Here is a 20,915-nt window from a genome sequence, read left to right on the forward strand (position 1 = left end):
TCTCTTTCTTAATCCATTTGTTATTTAAAAACCTGCTACTTAGTTTCCATGTGTTTGAGAATTTTTGTGCTTTTCTGTTGTGGTTCATTTCTAGTTTCATGCCATTCTAATCAGAGAAAGTGCTTGGTATGATTTCAATCTTCTTAAATTTGTTGAGACCACTTTTGTGCCCTATCATGTGGTCTATCCTAGGGAATGTACCATGAACACTTGAAAGAAGGTATATTCTGCTGCTTTAGGGTGAAAGGTTCTGAAGATATCTATTAAATCCAGTTGATCTAGTGTGTCCAATAAGTCTGCTGTTTCTTGTTAATTTTCTTTCTTGAGGATCTATCTAGTGATGTTAGTGGGATATTGAAATCCCCTACTATTATAGTATTGCTGTTGATCTTGCCCATCAAAATCTGCTTTATATATTTAGGTGCTCTTATATTAGGTGTGTAGATATTTATAATAGTTATATCTTCCTGTTGGATTACTCCCTTCATTATTATGTAGTGTCCTTCTTTATCTCTTACTATATCCTTTGTTTTAAAGTCCATTTGTCTGATATAAGTATTGCTACCCAGCTTTTTTTTTCATTTCCATTTGCATGAAATGTTTTTTTCCATCCTTTTACCTTCAGTCTATGTGCACCTTTTGTTTTAAGGTGTGTCTCTTGTAGACTGCATATGTATGGGTCCTGCTTTCTTATCCATGCAGCTACCCTATGTCTTTGATTGGATCATTTAATCCATTTACATTTAAGGTTATTATTGATATGTAGTAGTTTATTGTCATTTTATTCTTTAAAGCTGTATTCCTCTTTTGTTATATTCTTTTCCTACTTTGATCTTTTTACATCAGGCCCCTTAACATTTCCTACAACATTGATTTGGTTGTAATAAATTCCTTAAGTATTTTTTTTTGTCTGGGAAGCCTTTTATTTCTCCTTCAATTTTAATTGATAGCCTTGCTGGATAATGTAGTCTTGGTTGTAGGTTCTTGTTCTGCATTAATTTGAATATTTCTAGCCATTTCTTTCTGGCCTCAAGTGTTTCTGTTGAGAATTCGAATGGCATCCTTATGGGGGCTCCTTTGAAGGTGATAGCTTTTTTTTTTCTTGCAGCTTTTAATATTTTCTCTTTATCATTTAGCTTTGGTATTTTAATTTTGATATGTCTTGGTGTAGTTTTCTTTGGGTTTCTTTTTAATGGAGTTCTCTGTGCTTCTTAAACTTGTGAGAGTTTCTCCTGCATTAATTTCAGGAAGTTTTCAGCTATGATATGATTAAACAAAGTCTCTATCCCTGTTCTTTCTTTTCTTTTTCAGGAACCCCTATGATTCAGATGTTATTTCTCTTTGTGTTGTCACAGAGCTCTCTAAGAGTTTCCTCAGACATTTTGAGTCTCTATTTTTTTTCTTCTCTGCTTTCTTGCCTTCATTCAAGTTGTCCTCCATTTCACTGATTCATTCCTCAGCTCTATCCATCCTGTTTTTAATTTCTTTCATTGTGGTCTTCATTTCTGATATTGTATTTGTCATCTCCGACTGATTCTTTTTTAATATTTTAATATCCTTTTTTATACTTGCTATTTCTATTTTTAGGTGTTCATAATGACCATCCGTTGTTGTTTTAAGATCCCTAAGCATCCGTACAATCATTATTTTGAACTCCGCATCTGGATGTTTGGTTATTTCCATATCACTCAGTTTATCTCCTGAAGGTTTGTTTTGTGGTTTCATTTGGATTGTACTTGTTTGTCTTCTCATTATATCTGTGTGTTTGGGTGTTTTGTTTGTAAAGCTGGTTGAGTCTATGCTTGGTGTTGTCTGCCTCCAGTTTTCAATTGTGTTATTTCTAGGTCTTCTTGGGTTGGCTTCAGCTTTATTTGTAATCCACTTTCAGATTTGGGCTGCTTTGAAGTCTTGATTTGTTTGTTTTCTTAACAGGTGATATTCTTGTTTACTGATCTCAGCAGGGAGCTTCCTTGAAACTGTATCCAGGAATGTGGTGGATGTAACCTGAGACTTTGAAGGCATATTCTACCAGATAATCTCTTGGGGGCAGGGTGTGTCTCAGCTTTAGTAGGGGGAGGTGTATCTCAGATCTCCATGGAGACCTGAGTTACTGCCCCTCCTCCCCACTTCCTGTTTTCAACTGAGTCTTGTTGCACTGATTGGAACTGGAAAGATGTCTGGAGATCTGTGATCTGGAAGCAAAGTATTCTTTTGTTTTGTGGAAGGATCAGTCCCTCCTCCAGCTATGGCCACCTCCAGCACTGAATGAGTCAGATTTTTAGGTCATTTCCTTCATTCCTCAGCCCTCAATGTCTGTCCCTTTCTCTCCCTTTTCCTCTAGGAATACAAGCCTTTCCTTTCAACACACCTCACTCCCTAGTCGCCAGGCAAGAGGCTGTGAGTTGTATTTTCTGCTCTTTTTCATGGAGTGAGAGCCCTTCTGGGCTCTCAGCCTCAACCCCCTCTCCGTTCCTGTTAGCAGGCGAGATTCAGGTGCTCCCTATCAGGTTTGTTGTGGCTTCTTCTTTGTTCCTTGGTTTTTAAGAGCTGTTCTTGTAGTCCAGAGTTGGTTTTTCACACTAATTGTTTCTAAATTGATTTGTATTCCAGTTTGGTGGTGAGAGCTGGGAGTCTGTGCGTCTGCCTACTCCACTGCCATCTTCCCAAATCCCCAACATCATTTTTTACACAGAGAAATCTAGTTGTTCCAGCAACACTTGTAGAATGAGACTATTCTTTTCTTACTAAGTCAACTTGATTCTGTTGTCAAAAAACAGTTGTTTTTAGATGTGTAGAATTTTTATAAACTCTCAATCTTATACTACTGGCCTATTTATTAATATGCCAGTAACATACTATTTTGATTACAATATCTTTGTAGAAAATTTAAAATAAGACAGTGTGAGCCCTTCAATATTGTTTTTGTTTCCAAAATTGTTTGGCCATCAAGACCCTTTTTAATTCCATATGAATTAGAAGTTCGGCATTTCCATACTCTGCAAAAAGGCTGTTAGAATTTTGACAAGAATTTTATTAAATATATATATTACTTTGGGTAGTATACATCTTAACAATGTTGAGTCACCCAATCCATGAATATCAAATAACTTTCCATTTATTTAGGCTTTCTGATTGTCTTTTTGCAAAGTTTCTTTTTATTTTTCAATGTATAAGTGTCACCTAAATTTGTTAAATTATTGCTATTTTATTATTTTAGGTAATATTATATGTGGAATTTCTCTCTTAATTTCTTGTTTGAATTGCTTTTTGCCCATGTATAGAAATATAACTGCTTTTCATGTTTTGATCTTATACACTACAATTATGTTGAATTTGCTTATTAGCTCTAGTTCCTTTCTTGTATTCTTTTGTATTTTCTAATGTAGAATACTATCATATGAAAATAGAAATAATTTTCTTCTTTTCTTTCCAATTTGGATGTTTTTGTGTTTTTAATGAACTTATTATTATTAATTTTTAAGAAAATAAAATTCACCCCTAATGTTATCACTCCGAGTATATAATTGCCAACAGTTTGATAGATATCTTTCTAAATGTTTTTTCTCTCCATTTATCCATCGTTCATTCATTCCCATATCCAAATTTCTTTTAAATTATTATATAATATACATATATTATATATTATAAGTATATATATTATATATTATATATATATTTTATTAGAAAATTATCTATTTTATTAGTATTGAAATTACTTATTTATATATGACAAAAGATATTGCTTGGTGGGCGGCAGGGTATGATGCCATGTGTAGATGGTGTTATATTTAGTTGTACACTTGAAACTTGTATGGTTGTTAAACTACATCATTTCCCAAAATTAAAATATAAATTAAAAAAACTTTTAAATAAAAATGTTAAAAAAATCTTCAATTAACCAGATTTTTAATATATTTTCTCTAATGCATTCATATTTATTATTTTATCATTTTATTTCCCCCAATTTACCTCTAATTATTTTATAGGTCTATAATCTAAATTTTAACATTTATTTATCCTTTATTCAAAAATTATTTATGTTTTAAAAAATATTTTTACTAGTATGATTGCAATTTTAATGATTTTCCACATGTAGTTTTCTTATTGTAGGTATATTTCTTAACCTGTAATGCAACTCTACTTTCTTCTTTGACTCATGAAATTATTTGGGCTGTTTAATTATTCTTGGTGAACGTTTTATTTATAAGTAGATACAGAGGTTTAAGCTATATAGTTTATGGTAATTGGTAAATTTGTTCCTGTTTGGCTGTAATTTCATTGACTATATCATGTTCTAAGATGTTTCTTGTGCATAAAGTCACTCAATATTTTTTCTGGTATACCTTGATTCTATTAGTAGTAGCATTTCTTTTTTTAAAAAATAATTTTATTTAGACAATTAATTTTAACATGGTTATATTGGTGAACTAAAGCACATAGATTTAGAGAAATCATCTCCAGATCATTTTGATGTTTGGTTATGTTGTATACCCATCACCCAAAGTCAAATTGTCCTCCTTCACCCTTCATTTGTTTTTTTTTAATGCCCCTTCTCTACCCCACCCTCTCCCTTTCTATCCTTCCCCTCCCCCTGATGACCACAGCACTCTTATCTATCTCCATGAGTCTCAATTTTGTGTCCCACCTATGTATGGGATCATACAGTTCTTAGTTTTTTCTGATTCACTTATTTCACTCATTATAATGTTATTAAGGTCCATCCACGTTGTTGTAAATAATCCTATGTCATCATTTCTTATGGCTTAGTAGTATTCCATAGTATATATGTACCACATCTTCTTTATCCAATCTTCTATTAAAGGGCTTTTTGGTTGTTTCTATGTCTTGGCCACCATGAACAATGCTACAATGAACTTGGGGCTGTATGTGTCTTTATGTATGAATGATTTTGAGTTTCTAGGGTATAGGGGGTATATACACAGTAGAGGAATTGCTGGGTCATATGGTAGTTCTATTCTTAATATTTTGAGGAACCACCATACTTTCTTCCATAATGGTTGTACTACTTTACATTCCTGCCAACAGTGAATGAGAGTTCCTTTTTCTCTCTCTCTCTCTTTTTTTTACAGAGAGAGAGAGAGAGAGTCAGAGAGAGGGATAGATAGGAACAGACAGATAGGAATGAAGTGAGATGAGAAGCATCAATCATCAGTTTTTCGTTGTGACACCTTAGTTGTTCATTGATTGCTTTTTCATATGTGCCTTGACAATGAGCCTTCAGCAGACTGAGTAACCCCCTTCTCAAGCCAGTAACCTTGGGTCGAAGCAGATGAGCTTTGCTTAAACCAAGTGAGCCTGTGCTCAAGCTGGCGACCTCAGGGTCTCGAACCTGGGTCCTCTGCATCTCAGTCCGACGCTCTATCCACTGTGCCACCTCCTGTTCACACAAGGGTTCCCTTTTCTCCACAGCCTCTTCAACACTTGTTATTATCTGTCTTTTTGATAATAGTTAATCTAACAGGTGTGAGGTGGTATCTCATTGTGGTTTTGATTTGCATTTCTCTAATAGCTAGTGAAGATGAGCACCTTTTCATATGTCTATTGGCCTTTTGTGTTTCTTCTTGGGAGAAGTGTCTGTTCATGTCTTCTTTCCATTTTTTCTATTGGATTATTTGTTTGTTTTTTGTTGAGTTTTGTGAGTTCTTTATATATTTTGAATATTGGCCCCTTATCTGTGCTTTGTTCAAAAATATCATCTCCCATTTATTTGGCTGTCTGTTTGTTTTGTTGTCAGTTTCTTTTGCTGTGTAAAAACTTCTTAGTCTGATGTAGTCCCACTGACTTATCTTTACCTTTACTTCCCTTGCCTTTGGAGTCAAATTCATAAAATATTCTCTATGGCCAAGATCTATGAGTTTAGTATCTACGTTTTGTTCTGTGGATTTTATTGTTTCAGATTTTATATTTAGGTCTTTGATCCATATAGAATTAATTGTTGTACAAGGAGACAATCTATAGTTGAGTTTTATTTTTTTGTACGTGGCTTTCCTATTTTCCCAGCACCATTTATTGAAGATGCTTTTTTTTCTCCATTGTATGTTTTTGGCTTCTTTATCAAAGATGATTTGACCATATATATCTGGTTTTATTTCTGGGCTCTCTATTCTGTTCCATTCATCTGAGTGTCTATTTTTCTTTCAATAGCATGCTGTTTTGATTATTATGGATCTGTAGTATAATTTCAAGTTGGTATTGTAATGCCCACAGCTCCATTTTCCCCCCTTATGATTACTTTGGCTGTTTGGGGTTTTTTATGGTTCCATATAAACCTGATGATTTTTTGTTCCATTTCTTTTTAAATTGACATTGAAATTTTTATTGAAATTGCATTAAATTTGTATATTGCTTTGGGTAATATGGTCATTTTAATTTTATTTATTCTTTTTATCCAAGAACAAGAAATATTTTTTCATTTCATTGTGTCTTTTTTTATTTCCTTTAACAATGCTTTGTAGTTTTCATTATATAGGTCCTTTACATTCCTTGTTATGTTTATTCCTAGGTATTTTATTTATTTTTGTTGCAACCATAGTTCATTTTTTGAAGTTTCATTGTTGGCATATAAGAAAAAAATTGATTTCTATATGTTCATTTTGTGTCCTGCAACCTTACTGTTTTGGTTTATTGTTTCTAGTAGTCTTTTGTGAAGTCTTTGGGGTTTTCAATGTACAGGATTATATCATCTGCAAAAAGTGAAACCTTTACTTCTTCTTTCCCAATATTTATGCCTTTTATTTCTTTCTCTTGTCTGATTGCTCTGGCTGGAACTTCCAGCACTATGTTGAATAGGAGTGGAGAAAGTGGGAAACCTTGTCTTGTTCTTGATTTTAGAGAAAAATTTTTAGTTTTTTGCCATTTAATATGATGTTAGCTGATGATTTGTCATAAATGACCTTTATTATATTGAAATATCTTCCTTCTATACCCTTTTTATTGAGTGTTTTAAACATAAAATGATGTTGTGTTTTATGGAATGTCTTTTTTGCATCTATTGATAGGATCATATGATTTTTGTTTTGTTTATATAGTGTATTATGTTAATTGTTTTACTTGTGTTGAACCTTGTTAAATCTTTGTGATTCTGGGATGAATCCCATTTGATCATGGGGAATTATTATTTATTTTTTATTTATTTTTTATTTTTTATTTTTTGTATTTTTTGTATTTTTCAGAAGCTGGAAATGGGGAGAGACAGTCAGACAGTCTCCCGCATGCGCCCGACCGGGATCCACCCGGCACGCCCACCAGGGGCGACGCTTTGCCCACCAGGGGGCGATGCTCTGCCCCTCTGGGGCATCGCTCTGCAGTGACCAGAGCCACTCTAGCACCTGGGGCAGAGGCCAAGGAGCCATCCCCAGCGCCCGGGCCATCCTTGCTCCAATGGAGCCTCGGCTGCGGGAGGGGAAGAGAGAGACAGAAAGGAAGGAGGGGGGTGGGGGTGGAGAAGCAAATGGGCACTTCTCCTATGTGCCCTGGCCGGGAATCGAACCCGGGTCCCCTGCACGCCAGGCCGACGCTCTACCGCTGAGCCAACCGGCCAGGGCCGAATTATTTTTTTAATGTTTTGTTTTGTTCGATTTGCTAGTATTTTGTTTATGATTTTAGCATCTGTATTCATTAGAGATATTGGTCTGTAGTTTTCTTTTTTTGCATTGTCCTTAACAGGTTTTGGTATGAAGGACATGTTTGGAAATATTGCTTTCTCTTCAATTTTCTGAAAAACTTTGAGTAGGATCAGAACCATATCTTCTTTGAATGTTTGATATAATTCACTAGTATAGCCATCTGGCCCTGGACTTTTATTTTTTGGGAGGTTTTTGATAGTTGTTTCTATTTCATACCTGCTTATGGGTCTGTATAGGCCTTATACTTATTCGTGATTCAGTCTAGGAAGATTGTATTGTTCTAGGAATTTATCCTTTTCCTCTAGATTGTTAAATTTGGTGGTATATAGTTTTTCATAGTATTCTATAATAATTCTTTGTATATCTATGATATCTGTGGTGATTTCTCCCTTTTGATTTTGGATTTTGTTTATGAGTCCTTTTTCTTCTTTCCTTAGTGAGTCATGCCAAGGGTTTGGCAATTTTGTTGATCTGTTTAAAGAACCAGCTCCTTGTTTTATTGATTCTTTCTATAGTTTTTCTGTTCTCTATTTTATTTATTTCTGCTCTGATTTTTATCATTTCCATTCTTCTGTTGGTTTTGGGTTTCCCTTGTTCTTCTTTTTCTAGGTTCTTAAGATGTGATGCTAAGTTGTTTACTTGGAATCTCTCTTGTTTGTTCATATAGGCCTGTAGTTATATGAACTTCCCCCTTATTACTGCTTTTGCTGCATCCCAGAGATTCTGATATGTCATGTTATTTTTGTTTGTATATACCTTTTGACCTCTGCTTTTATTTCTTCTTTGACCCACTCATTTTTTAGAAGTATGTTATTTAATTTCTACATTTTTTGGATTTGTTTGCTTCTTTTCTGAAGTTGAATTCTAGTTTCAGAGCTTAATAGTCAGAATATATGCTTGGTATAATTTCAATTTTTCTGAATTTGTTGATGTTAGTTTTGTGTCCCAACATATGGTCTGTTCTTGAGAATGTTACATGTACATTGTAGAATAATATATAATCTAATGTTTGGGATAAAATGTCCTATAGATGACTATCATATCCAATTGTTCTAGTGTTTTGTTTAAGGTCAATATTTCTTTATTGACTTTCTCTTTAAATCAAGGATCTAGAGATGTCAGTGGTGCATTGAGGTCTCTAAATATGACTGTATATTTGTCAGTCAGTGTTTATTTTTAGATTAGTTAGTAGATGTTTTATATATTTTGGTGCTTCTTGGTTTGGTGCATATATATTAAAAAGTGTTATGTGTTCTTGATTCAATGTTTCTGTTATCATTATGAAATGACCATCTTTGTCTTTGATTACTTTTGCTGTCTTGTAGTCAGCATTGTTAGATATGAGTATGGTTATACCCGCTTTTCTTTGGATATTATTTGCTTGGAGAATTGTTTTCCAGCCTTTCACTTTGAGTCTATTTTTATCCTTGGACCTTAGATGTGTTTCTTGAAGGCAGCATACAGTTGGATTTTCTTTTTTGATCCATTCTGCTACTCTGTGTCTTTTTATTGGTAAGTTCAATCCATTTACGTTTAATGTAATTATCGACACTTGAGGGTTTCCTATTGCCATTTTATATAATGCTTTTTAATAGCTGTATTTCTTGGTTGGCTTTTCTCTTTTGTTTTTCTGTCATTTGGTTTTATTTAGTTGTATTTCATACTTCTTTCTTCTGTTTCTTTTTTTAGCCATGTGTTTCAGTAGTGGTATTTTCAAGTGTGGTTAGCATTAGGCAATTAAAAGAATATATAGCCCTGGCTGGTTGGGTCAGTGGTAGAACCTGGTGTGCAGGAGTCCTGGGTTTTATTCCCAACCAGGACACACAGGAGAAGTGCCCATCTGCTTCTCCACCCTTCCTCCTTTCCCTCTGTCTCTCTCTTCCCCTCCTGCAGCCAAGGATCCATTGGAGCAAAGATGTCCCGGGTGCTGTGGATGGCTCTGTGGCCTCTGCCTCAGGCGCTAGAATGGTCCTGGTTGCAACAGAGCAACGCACCAGATGGGCAGAGCATCGCCCCCTGGTGGGCATGCCGGGTGGATCTCGGTTGGGCGCATGCAGGAATCTGTCTGACTGCCTCTCCGTTTCCAACTTCAGAAAAAAAAAAGAATATATATTGTATTCATTATATTACATTATCTCATGTGTGCTTCTGCACTCCATCCTCCTTTGTTACTGCTAATTTTTGTTTTCTCCCCTTTTTTGTTTCTGTTTTCACAGATTATTCTTGTTTTTATTTTCTCTTGTTGGAGCTTTTACTTATGATTTTGTTTGTTTTGTTCTTTGTATCTGTTCAGATAATCCTCTTTAGTATTTCTTGAAGTGGGGATTTTCTGGTGAAAAAATCTCTCATCTTCTCTATATCTGTGAATGTTTTTATTTTTCTTTCATATTTGAAGGAAAGCCTTTTTGAATATAGTATTCTTGGCTGGAAGTTCCTCTCTTTCAGTACTTTAAATATTGGGGTCCACTCTCTTCTGGCTTGCAGAGTTTCTGCTGAGAAATTTGATAATAACCTAATGGGCCTTCCTTTATATGTTGTAGTCTTCTTTTCCCTGATTTCCTTGAGAATTTTTTCTTTGTCATTGATTTGTGATAATTTCATTATGATGTACCTTGGAGTAGGTCTATTTGGGTTAAGGTATCTTGGTGTTCTGTTTGCTTCTTGGATTCCAGGCTCTAATTCTTTCCACAGGCTTGGGAAATTCTCATCAATTATTCATTTGAATATGTTCTTTATTGCTTTTTCTCTCTCTTCTCATCTGATATACCCATTATTCTTATATTGCTATTTCTGATGGAGTCAAACAATCCTTGTAGGCCTTTATCATTTTTTTAAATTCATGAGGCTCTGTCTTCTTCTCTCTGTACTATCTCTAGTTGTCTGTCTTCCATGTCACTTATTCTCTCTTCTATCTGGCCTGTTCTATTAGCTAAACTTGTCACCTTATTTTTCAGTTCATGTATTGAGTTTTTCATATCTGTTTTGGTTCCTTTTTATAGTTTCAATTTTCTTGATGAAGTACTTTTTTTCATTAAATTGTTTTTTGAGCTCACTAAATTGCCTTTTAGAGCTTTCTTGTGTTTCACTGAGTATTTTTAGGACTTCAATTTTAAATTCCCTGTCGTTTAACTCCAAGGTTTCTATGTAATTGAAATTTTTTTCAAGAGATTTTTTATCTATCTGGGTTATGTCTCTCTCTTTTGTATCTACAATATTTGACTTCTCTTTCATTAATGGCTTTTGAGAGTGGTATTGTTAATAACACTAATAAGAGATAATTAAGAAAGTAAAACAAAATTTGAAAAACACAGTGAAAAAATGAAAATTATATAATAAGTGGAACAAAAACTACAGAGAAGAAGGAGTAGGAACTGAGGAGAGATGACAAAATAGAGGAAAAATGTTGTAAAAAAAAACAGTTAAAATGTCACAAAGAAAAATATGAGTCTAAAATATAATTATTTGATGATAAGTCATGATCAGAGGGACCAAAACAGGAAAAAATAAAAGAAAGAAAAAGAAGAAAAAAGATTAAGTAGAAGAAACAAAAAGGGAGAATAAAGAGAAACAAAAGACAAAAATAAAATACAAAACAAAGCGAAAGAAAAAGAAAAAAGAAAGAATAAAAATAGAAGTAAAGGTTTCTGAAATGAAACTCTCCGAAAAAACAAGAGTAAAAAGTGTAACAACTCTGGATAATGTAGTTCCAAAGGAAAATAATGAAAACAAAAGAGGTAAGAAGGTAAAATGACAAAAACTGTTAAAAAGAAGTGCAATATTTTTCCTGGTTTTGAAAAGTAGCTTCTTCCTTTTTTTTTTTTTGGCAGGTGGCATTTTACTAGGAGTTTTGCCTCTGAGTGGCTCTTGGGCAGAGGTCTGCCTGTGTGTCGCTATGGCAATGATGTAAGCTGGGCCTCAGTCCCATTGGAAGGCGGGGCTTGTTAGGCTTGGCTATTATCTGGCTCTAGTAATGGGAGTCTTAGTTTTCCAGGCACTTCTCCGTATGTCCCTCCCACTGGAGCTAGCAGCCTATAGACTTTGCTGTGGGGTCCACCTCAGCTACTGTTCTGGCAACAAGGGAATCTATGCACAGCCAGGTGTCCCCTCCAGCACCACTCAAACACAGTTCTGGGGAAAGCAGTGGGAACCAGAGCCACCAGCACAAACAGGCAGGGCAGGGCACAGACCAAGGGCCAAGTTTCTTCATGTTACACAGAGGCAAAATTCTATGGGCCAGCAGGCTTATCTGTCATGCTTCAGCATGCCACACTTATGCTGCTTCGTAGCCCATAACAGGCCATGTGTGTATCCAGCTTCCACGACTGCACACAGATGGTTGCAGCCGTTGTTCAAGTGCCCATCCCAGGCATTCTCAGGACAAGAACCTTGGCTTATGTGCATGCCCGGTTCTGGATATCATGGAGCCAGTAATGCCCAAAGATGCTGGTGCCCCTGCAGGTGCCCAGTGCTGGGGCTTATGGAGCCAGGAGTGCCCCAAAATGGTGGTGCTCACCCAGGTGCCCAGCATTGTTCATCTCGGGCAAAGAACCTTGGCCCATACGTGCGCTCACTTGATCCCAGTACTGGTGATGTTAGGTGGAGCCTAGCACCCCTGCACATGCTGTGCTGAGGATCGTGGAGCCGGGAGTGCCCAAAATGCTAGTGCTCACGCAAGTGCCCAGCGTTGTCAATCTCAGACAAAGCACCTCAGCCCACGCCCGCGCCTGCTCGCTCCTCCTGCTTGTGATGCTAGATGGAGTCACTAGCACTAATGGGAACACACAAAGATGCTGGTGCTGGCCCACGAGGGCACCCTGTGCTGGTAATTTTAGGTGGATCCCACCACCCGTGTGCACGCCCAGTGTCCATGATCTTAGGCAGAGCCGGTGTGATCTTTCCTTTGTTTGGGCGCCCACCCTACCTCCTCTCCATCCCTATTAGTTCAGCTTCTTCTCTTCGCCCAGCTCCAAACAAAAGTGTTGTACCTCAGATCAGCGCGGAGAGCGAAATGCCCTGCCCTCTGTCTTATATATTCAGCCACTTTTTCACCCTATCATAACTTTGTCTGGTGTGTATAAATTTTAGGTGCTCCTAAGGTTCATTTTGTTGTTTTTTTTCCCTCTGTGTTTAGTTAAATTTTTTGAAGTTTCGAGGGGAGAGATTGGGAGAATCTCTCACCCGCCATTTCTCTGACATAACTCCGCATTTCTTTTCTGCTTCCAATTTATACCTGAAATTTATAAAATTTTTAATTTTATGTTATAAGGGTTTTTAAAAAAATTTATCTCCTCTTATAAAATAGGTCTTGACTATTTTCCTTAGTACAATTTGCTACCACCTATCAGCATTCATTTTCCACCTGATAACTCTTATGAGAATTGAAGTATTTTCAGCAGTGCAGCTAATACAACTACCAGTGGTGGAAAAAGGGCAGGTGGTCATACAGCACTAGTCTCACATTACCTCAATCAAGAAATGTAGAGATGACTAAAACTGCTCTGTCAGCACAACCTTGGGGTTAGATTAAGGAATATATGGTGATGGAAAAAAAATCCTCTTTTTGTTAGTGAAAGAAAACCAAGATATGCCACAGACTGAAGAGTATGTTGGTCCATATGTGAAGTTATCTAACAATCCTATATTTAGATGTTAGAAAAACATGTTCTCATCTTAAATTTCTTTTTTTTTTTGAGAGAATTTAGTGAGCAATCTTGAGCCTATAAAAAAAGTAACTGTTGGCCAAATGATATTTTTAAACTTTAAGATATACCAGGGAGCATCTTTAAGGTACATCTCAGACTCTGAGATTAAACAGTGTTTATGTGGTTGGTGAACTCAGAAAAATCCAAGTCACACAAAATAACTGAAGCAGTTTAGCAATACTCTTGACACTTAGTGCCTATGATAGGATCATCAAAATAATTTACATTACTTAAAAATAGAAGATTGTAACTAATGTAAAATTAGAATATTAAAATAGATAATAGCTTTAAGGATAAGAGATGTTGATATAAGTTTTAATCAGGTGGTGAATACACAGTGCAATATAAAATGATATATTTTAGAATTGTGCACCTGAAACTTGTATAATTTTATTAACCAATATCACCCCAAGAAATCTAGTAAATATTAAAGTAAAAAGGTTTTAATCAAGTTAAAGATAAGTAATTTTGATTGCTAAAGAAGAAGTAAAGTAGATATTAAATTTCTATACAGAAACAATTTAAGCAGGGCTAAATCATTACTACATTTGTGTTTTAATTGTAAAGGTTATTTTTAACATTTGTGTTTCAATATATGAATAATATTTTAAATGACTTATCACTTGCTGATGACTTCACCTCTAAAATCTTTAAATCAGAACATTTCCTTAGAAAGATTCATGATATTTATCTCATGGCTTCTTTTACCCTTTGTTTAACATCAGGACTCACTTTTGGTCCATGGTTGAGAAACCCACACTTCCAGTTCAGTCCATTTTCCCCTTACCTCTCTTACCTGGACCACCACCTGGATGAAATGAAAAGCTACACATAGAATTTTCTGAGTGTAGAGTCCTCTAGACAAACTAAAGACATAAAAAATTAATATTAATTTAAGAAACCTACTTTATCCTCTTATACTATCTTCTATTATCTCTTCTATAAGGTTATATAACATCACTATTTTAGTTAAGGCTTCGTCTGTGGAAGTTTAATATTATAATATTAAAATATTGATATTTTACATGGAAAGGACCATTTGTCATCATAGATTAGGTCATTGATTCTTTACAGAACAAAATAAGGCAATAGATGACTTGCATAAATATCACGGTAGAGGATTCATGTATTATAGAGACATCTGGAGTAGATTAGGCTTTCCCAGCAGAAATTTTAAAGTATATTATATTCTATCAGGATTCTCCTGAGATTGGAAAGATCAAAAAGAGAGGAATTTGAAAGAACTAAAATACCACCTATATTTACAAAATTTTAGTCTTATGAGTGGAATTCTAAAATGTTTGCCTTGCAGTGGTTAGGAATCACTGGATTGGATAGCAGTTAGGTCTCATCTACCCTGAGAGACTTTGGAAGTCCTGGAAGTAATAACATGTCTCTTAGGGGATCTAGGGGTTCAGCTTCACAAACTGGAGAATGTGGTGCTAGAAAGAGGTTTCTGATCAAATATTCTCCCTACTTAGTTTTAAGTGTGGCCTTGCTTCAATGCACTTGCTAGAACTCAGCTAACTTGTACTTTGGGAAGTTGAGTTACTTTGTCATACTTAAGTAAAATAACTGGTTAGAAACCTTGCTAAAAACAAACAAGAAATCATCCAATAAAAAGACCCAGCATATAATGCCTGGCAGAGCCAAGAAGAAATGCTTAGGGAATTATTCCCCACAGTACTGTTTCTCTCCAATAAAGCAAGTAATTGAGAGCTAACCATATTGGTTTTGGATTCAGCTCTAGCCAACCATGGTAATTAATGAGCTTGATTTGCTATTTCATACTTGGATTTAGGGGTTGATTAGCACATTATGCAGATTCATGGAAAATTAAACACATGAATACTTGGAACGAACAGCCCAGATGATTTTTAAACCAGGCCTGTTATCTTTTATCACTTCTTTGGATGTATGATTTTTTCCTTGCACATCAGGTCTCTTCTATGTGCCCTTGGCTTTGCCCTCTCTTGGAAATTTGAAGAGATTTCCTTCATTCCCTTTCATTTGTGGCAATTGGATCAGTTTTGTCCCATTTCTTCCAGACTTCTCTCCAGCATTAAATTCCCCTCTTTAGCCCAATTCTCTTTTATTTTCATGAGTTGGGTTGTTTGAGGTTTTGAGGAGGTAAGACATACATTCACAAATATGAATGAGTTTGCTAACAGAGGTTGTTAATGATGAGAAAAAAAGTAAATAAAACTCTCTCCATGGGAAACTGCAAGTCTGACCTTGACATCAGATTTCAAAAAGAGAGAAAGAGTAAGTATTTTAAGTTTGGCTCTTTTAACCAAGTCTCCTTGACAATTTAAAAAGGTAGTAATGTGAAAAAATGTCTAGGAAGCATTATCAGCTAGCTTGTGAGCACTCAAGCTAAAGAAACTTGTGTGAGAGTGGAGGAGCTAAGTTCTGTTTATAGGTCAAACGTGTGTTCTTGCTGAGAGGGACAGGAGTAATTCTCAGGCCAGTTGAGGGGGATGCAGGCTGGAGACATTGTCTGGCTTTGACATAAACTATTCTGCCTTGCTTTTAACTGTCTGTCACATAAATCTGTCTTTCCGTTTCCTTTTCTTCCTGGGCATCCTGAGCGTCAGTTGGCCTGATTACCCTGTGGCTTTCATCAGTCTGATAACCCCAATTTCATGATGAATGATGATCTTCTACTGAAGACAAATAGCCATTCAGATAGACGTCAGTGTGGGCACCTTGCTAAGGTTTTTGAAAATTCATTCTTTTTTATTCCTTTCATTAAGCCAGGACAGCAAGGTTGGAAAGAGGCTACAGAATGGGAATTTTTTTTTTTCTGTTTCCTATAATTTGTTGATCAATGCCCTGCACCTTTGGCTTTTGATTTTGCCTTCATCTATTTTCATTATTCATATTTTCTATGCCATTTTTCTTCCTCTGGTTCTTCCCTCACCCTTGCCTTTTCCTTGATCTAAATCATGTTATACTTGAGGATATACAAGGTAGGGTGATTACAAAAAAGGGGAAAATCTGTCATTGTTTCTTTTTGGGGGGATTCTTCCAAGGTGATGCATTATCTTTATAGCTAAAAATAATATTTTTAAAATTTAAGTATGGGTTCATGCCAAGTTAATATTATTGTCTTTTCACTCAATTTTTTTTTTTTTTTTTTTTTTTGCATTTTTCTGAAGCTGGAAACGGGGAGGTAGTCAGAGAGACTCCCGCATGCGCCCGACCGGGATCCACTCAGCATGCCCACCAGGAGGCAATGCTCTGCCCATCTGGGGCATTGCTCTGTCGCATCCAGAGCCATTCTAGCACCTGAGGTAGGGGCCATAGAGCCATCCTCAGTGCCCGGGCCATCTTTGCTCCAATGGAGCCTTCCTGCAGGAGGGGAAGAGAGAGACAGAGAAGAAGGAGAGGGGGAGGGGTGGAGAAGCAGATGGGTGCTTCTCCTGTGTGCCCTGGCTGGGAATTGAATCTGGGACTCCTGCACGCCAGGCCGAGGCTCTGCCACTGAGCCAACCGGCCAGGGCCCACCCTAATTTTTGTAGACAGTTTCTTATCTCTTTTCCATGTGTCTCTTTTACACATTCTCCAGAAGCAATGTATGTCTAGTCTCTTCTACTGCTAAGCTTCATTTTGTCTTGTTTCCTGTAGTATCTATCTTCTCTACCATTCACGTGACATATTAACATGTTTTTCAGACTCTTAAATCTTTTATGTGTATATCCTTTTGTCCATATGTAGACCATACCTTTGTGTTCTCTATGCCCTTAGAACTTTAAAGCTTATAATAAATGCAAGTTAGTGTTTTTGGATGATACTATGTTAACATGGGAAATGTAAACAGCAACCGCATATTCAAAAATGACTTAGAAAACTTCCTAGACATTGAAACAATGTTGCTGGTCTTATTTATTCTTGCTATCAGGTTCTTTAGTAACAAAGCTCTTGAATCTTAACTGGTGCAGCCAGAGGGAATTTTGGTCCTGCTCCTTTGTAGCAATGTAACCCAGCAAACGGATTTTCAGTTACTTCAGTTAAGATTGAAATAATATCAACCTTGTAAAACCTTTTTATTTTAATATTGAATGTGATGCACTAAGTAAAGCATACCCATTGATGCATAGTCAAAAAATATTAGTATAGTCTAAATAAAAGCAAGTGTCTGTCCTACCGTGTTCTTTGTGGTATTGATGTAAGAAATGTCCAAACCTGTAGGGAATTTTTATGAGTTTATTTGAGCCAAACTGAGGATAGTTGCTGGGAAGCAAAATCTCAATGGATTGAGAAAATGATCCAGGAAATGGCTGTTTTGCACTTTATTTTATACTTCAGAAAAAATATAAGGGGCTTATATTAGGGAGGCAAGAGAAAGAAAAATGGGGAAATCTCAGAGATTGGATATAAGTAAAAGGGACAGGCACATACTTCTTTTATATTGGTGGGTATAGGATAGTTAACAGTTAATATTTATAGCATATAGCGATGGTATGTGGGTAACAAGATAATAATGAGGGGTTGTATGGTCTTGTGCTCTGGCCAGATATTGTGCCCTGAGTAATCTGGAAAAATGGGATTACTCTGACATTCCAAAGGCATGTTATTATGGATGCAAAAAGACAATAGATAGGCTCAGTAAAGGTAAAGATTGACCTTTGTTAAGGAAGATACCAGCCTAGGATATGACTGCCCACCATGACTTGCTTTTAGTTAGGCGGTTTTAATTTCAGACCATTCTATGTCCTTACTTTAGACCTCTGGGTCTGGTAAGTGTTTCTACGGAGGCCTCCCCTAAGCTTTTCAGGTTTATTATGTGGCCCCTTGTTCATTCACAGTAGGAATTATAATCTAAATGAAATTCAAATTTTATTCTGAAAACCATAAAGAATAATGCAGTTCTTGCTATAGGTTTTCTTAAGCTGTCTGGGTTAAAGTTATATTTTTCCATATTTATTTATACAGTGTGACATGTTTAAAGTATTACAGATTTTTGCATCAATGATAATTCCAAAAAGCTCTCTTTCCATCTCTTTTATTCACATGTTCCTTGGATCTCTCATCAGCATGCCATTCTCCTTGGTTACTTCCTCCGTCACATCTCCCCTCCCCTTTCTTGGGCCTGGTCAGTCTTCCTCTTGTCTGGTAGTTAGGTTGTTCCATGGAGTCTCATTCTTATGAAAAGGGTCAAAGGTATATTATTCAGTTAAAAGGGAAATGTTAGTGCAATTATTATTTCTAGAGTCAAAGATAACACCTGAGTCCACAGAGCTCCCTTGCTATCTGTTCAGCCTAAAAATCTCATAACTGCATTTCTTAAAGTGCATTTAATGGAAGAATCACAAAATATTCTATTAAAAAAATATAAAAAAACCCACAGGCTTCCAAAGTCAAATTTGCTTGATTATTTTCTGTTTAGATATTCAACATATATATCAACATGGTAAAGATTCTGAGACGTGTATAGTAAAGAACAATCTTTTTTTTTTAAATATTTTATTTATTGATTTTTAGAGAGAGGGGGGAGAGAGAGAGAGAGAGAGAGAGAGAGAGAGAGAAGGGGGAGGAGCAGGAAGCATCAACTCCCATATGTGCCTTGACCAAGTAAGCCCAAGGTTTCGAACCGGCAACCTCAGTGTTCCGAGTCGACGTTTTATCCCACTGCGCCACCAGGTCAGGCAAATAATCTTTTTTTTTAATTGACCCATTATTTCCTAAGATGAATTAATCATAGAATTGGTTTGTTTCTTAGCTATATCTCATAAGTCATATTTTGTGGAACTCTGATTTAGGTTATCTTGTGGAACTATGGAGAAAATATTTTCTTAGTAGTTGACAGACTAAATTTCTTTTTCTTTAGAAAATGGTCATTTAGTTGAAATTTCTACTGATGGTAACAAAGGGTAGTAGAATAGAAAGACATGATATTTGAATGGAATCAGGATCAATTAAAATGACAGTGAAGACTGTGGTTTACAATGAAATTAAGACTTTAGGGAAGACAAAATAGCTGATGATTACTTTGCTTTGTGGTATACATTATAATATTCTTTTTCTCCCCATATTTTTTTTCATTTGACCCTATAGTGCTTATTAATGCTCTGTGAAATGCATTTGATTTTGGCTAATGGGACATAAACATGCTGAGTCCTTTCCATGGCAACACTTTGGTAGGCAGTTAGACAGACATGAGCAGAGCAAGAATGACAGGCCAAGTACAGAAGTTCACCAGGGCAGAAAGCCCGGGGTGCCTAGCAATGGGCAAAGCTCAGAAGAACCCCATTCCCAGGATAACCTTTCCTCCCCTGGCATGCTGCTAGTCATGCAAGTTAGACCCCCGTAAGTGGAAAAACAAACAAGACAGGGGTACAGAATAGTCCTTAAGCATTAACCCCCGGGACAATGAGATGCATCAAATACATGTAGGCCTCAGTTATATTTTAGCTCCAGCCTCAGAAATGCAGCAAAACCAGACAAGCCACCATGGCTGACAGCAGGACAGCTGCATTGACACCCTGCCATGGTACCAGCTAATCAGGGGAAACACACCTGGGAAGCTGATAAAGAGTTTATTTAGGTCCCCCTAAAATCTTTACCCCAAATGTCCTCAGTACGGAGGATCCAGCAGCCTCTCCCTCTTGGGAACATGCCCACATCTTCCTCCTCCCTCCCCCCTAGTCCCCCAGGTGTGTTTTTTTACCCTTCTCTCTCCTAAGCTCCAAAAGACTTTTCTTTTGCCTCTGGAACTTGTATCCTGATTCCAAGCTCAGCTGGCTCATTTTTCCTACTTCTGTAACTTTCTAAGTACGTTTTATCTTATAGTTTGAGTCATGGTTCTGGATTTTCTCTCAGTCAGAACTCAAATATCGAGGTTGCTACACCAGGTTCAGTCTGACTTCACCTGTCTGACACCTGGCACCATTTTGCTGCCAACAAACCCAGAGGCTTCTTGTTCATGGAAGAACAGACACTTAAACTTCTATGAACCAAGATGAGAATCTTATTAATGGAAGTCTTAATAATGTGTGTAATGGGAGGAATATGATTTGCCAAAAGAGAAAGAGAAAAGAAGCATCCAAATATGAAAGTGTACAAGGTTGACAGGGAGAGATTTTGAAGAAGGCAACATTCAATATGGTGCTTAACTATCTATATGGGATTGAATTTTTCACATTGCATTTTATAACCCTAGTTCCCATGGATTACTGGTTCATACATATCTTTAGCACAACCCATCCACAGACTGCAGATTGGAAAGCCATCTGCTAAAGACAAAACAAAACAAACAAACAAAAAAATTCCACCTGCTATTATGTAGGCAAACTCATTTTTATAAACTCATTGCAGCAAGAGTGAAGGCCACACAGATACTTCTGAAATGACGTTTTGTTATGTGAAGTGAATGTACAATTTATATAGCTTATGGGTTGGGCTCAGAAGTTCTTAGAGTTGGACACTCGGTGCTGAGAGAATATTTAGATTGACTGATTTCTTAAAAGGCGGGTTATAATGTTCTGATCAAAGAAAGAAGTGCTATTCAAAATATTTCTTACTTGTGTTTGTTTCATAGGGTGATATTTCTGGTTCTTGTGAT

Source organism: Saccopteryx leptura, chromosome 7 (assembly GCF_036850995.1).
Source record: "Saccopteryx leptura isolate mSacLep1 chromosome 7, mSacLep1_pri_phased_curated, whole genome shotgun sequence".
In the NCBI taxonomy this organism is placed as follows: Eukaryota; Metazoa; Chordata; class Mammalia; order Chiroptera; family Emballonuridae; genus Saccopteryx; species Saccopteryx leptura.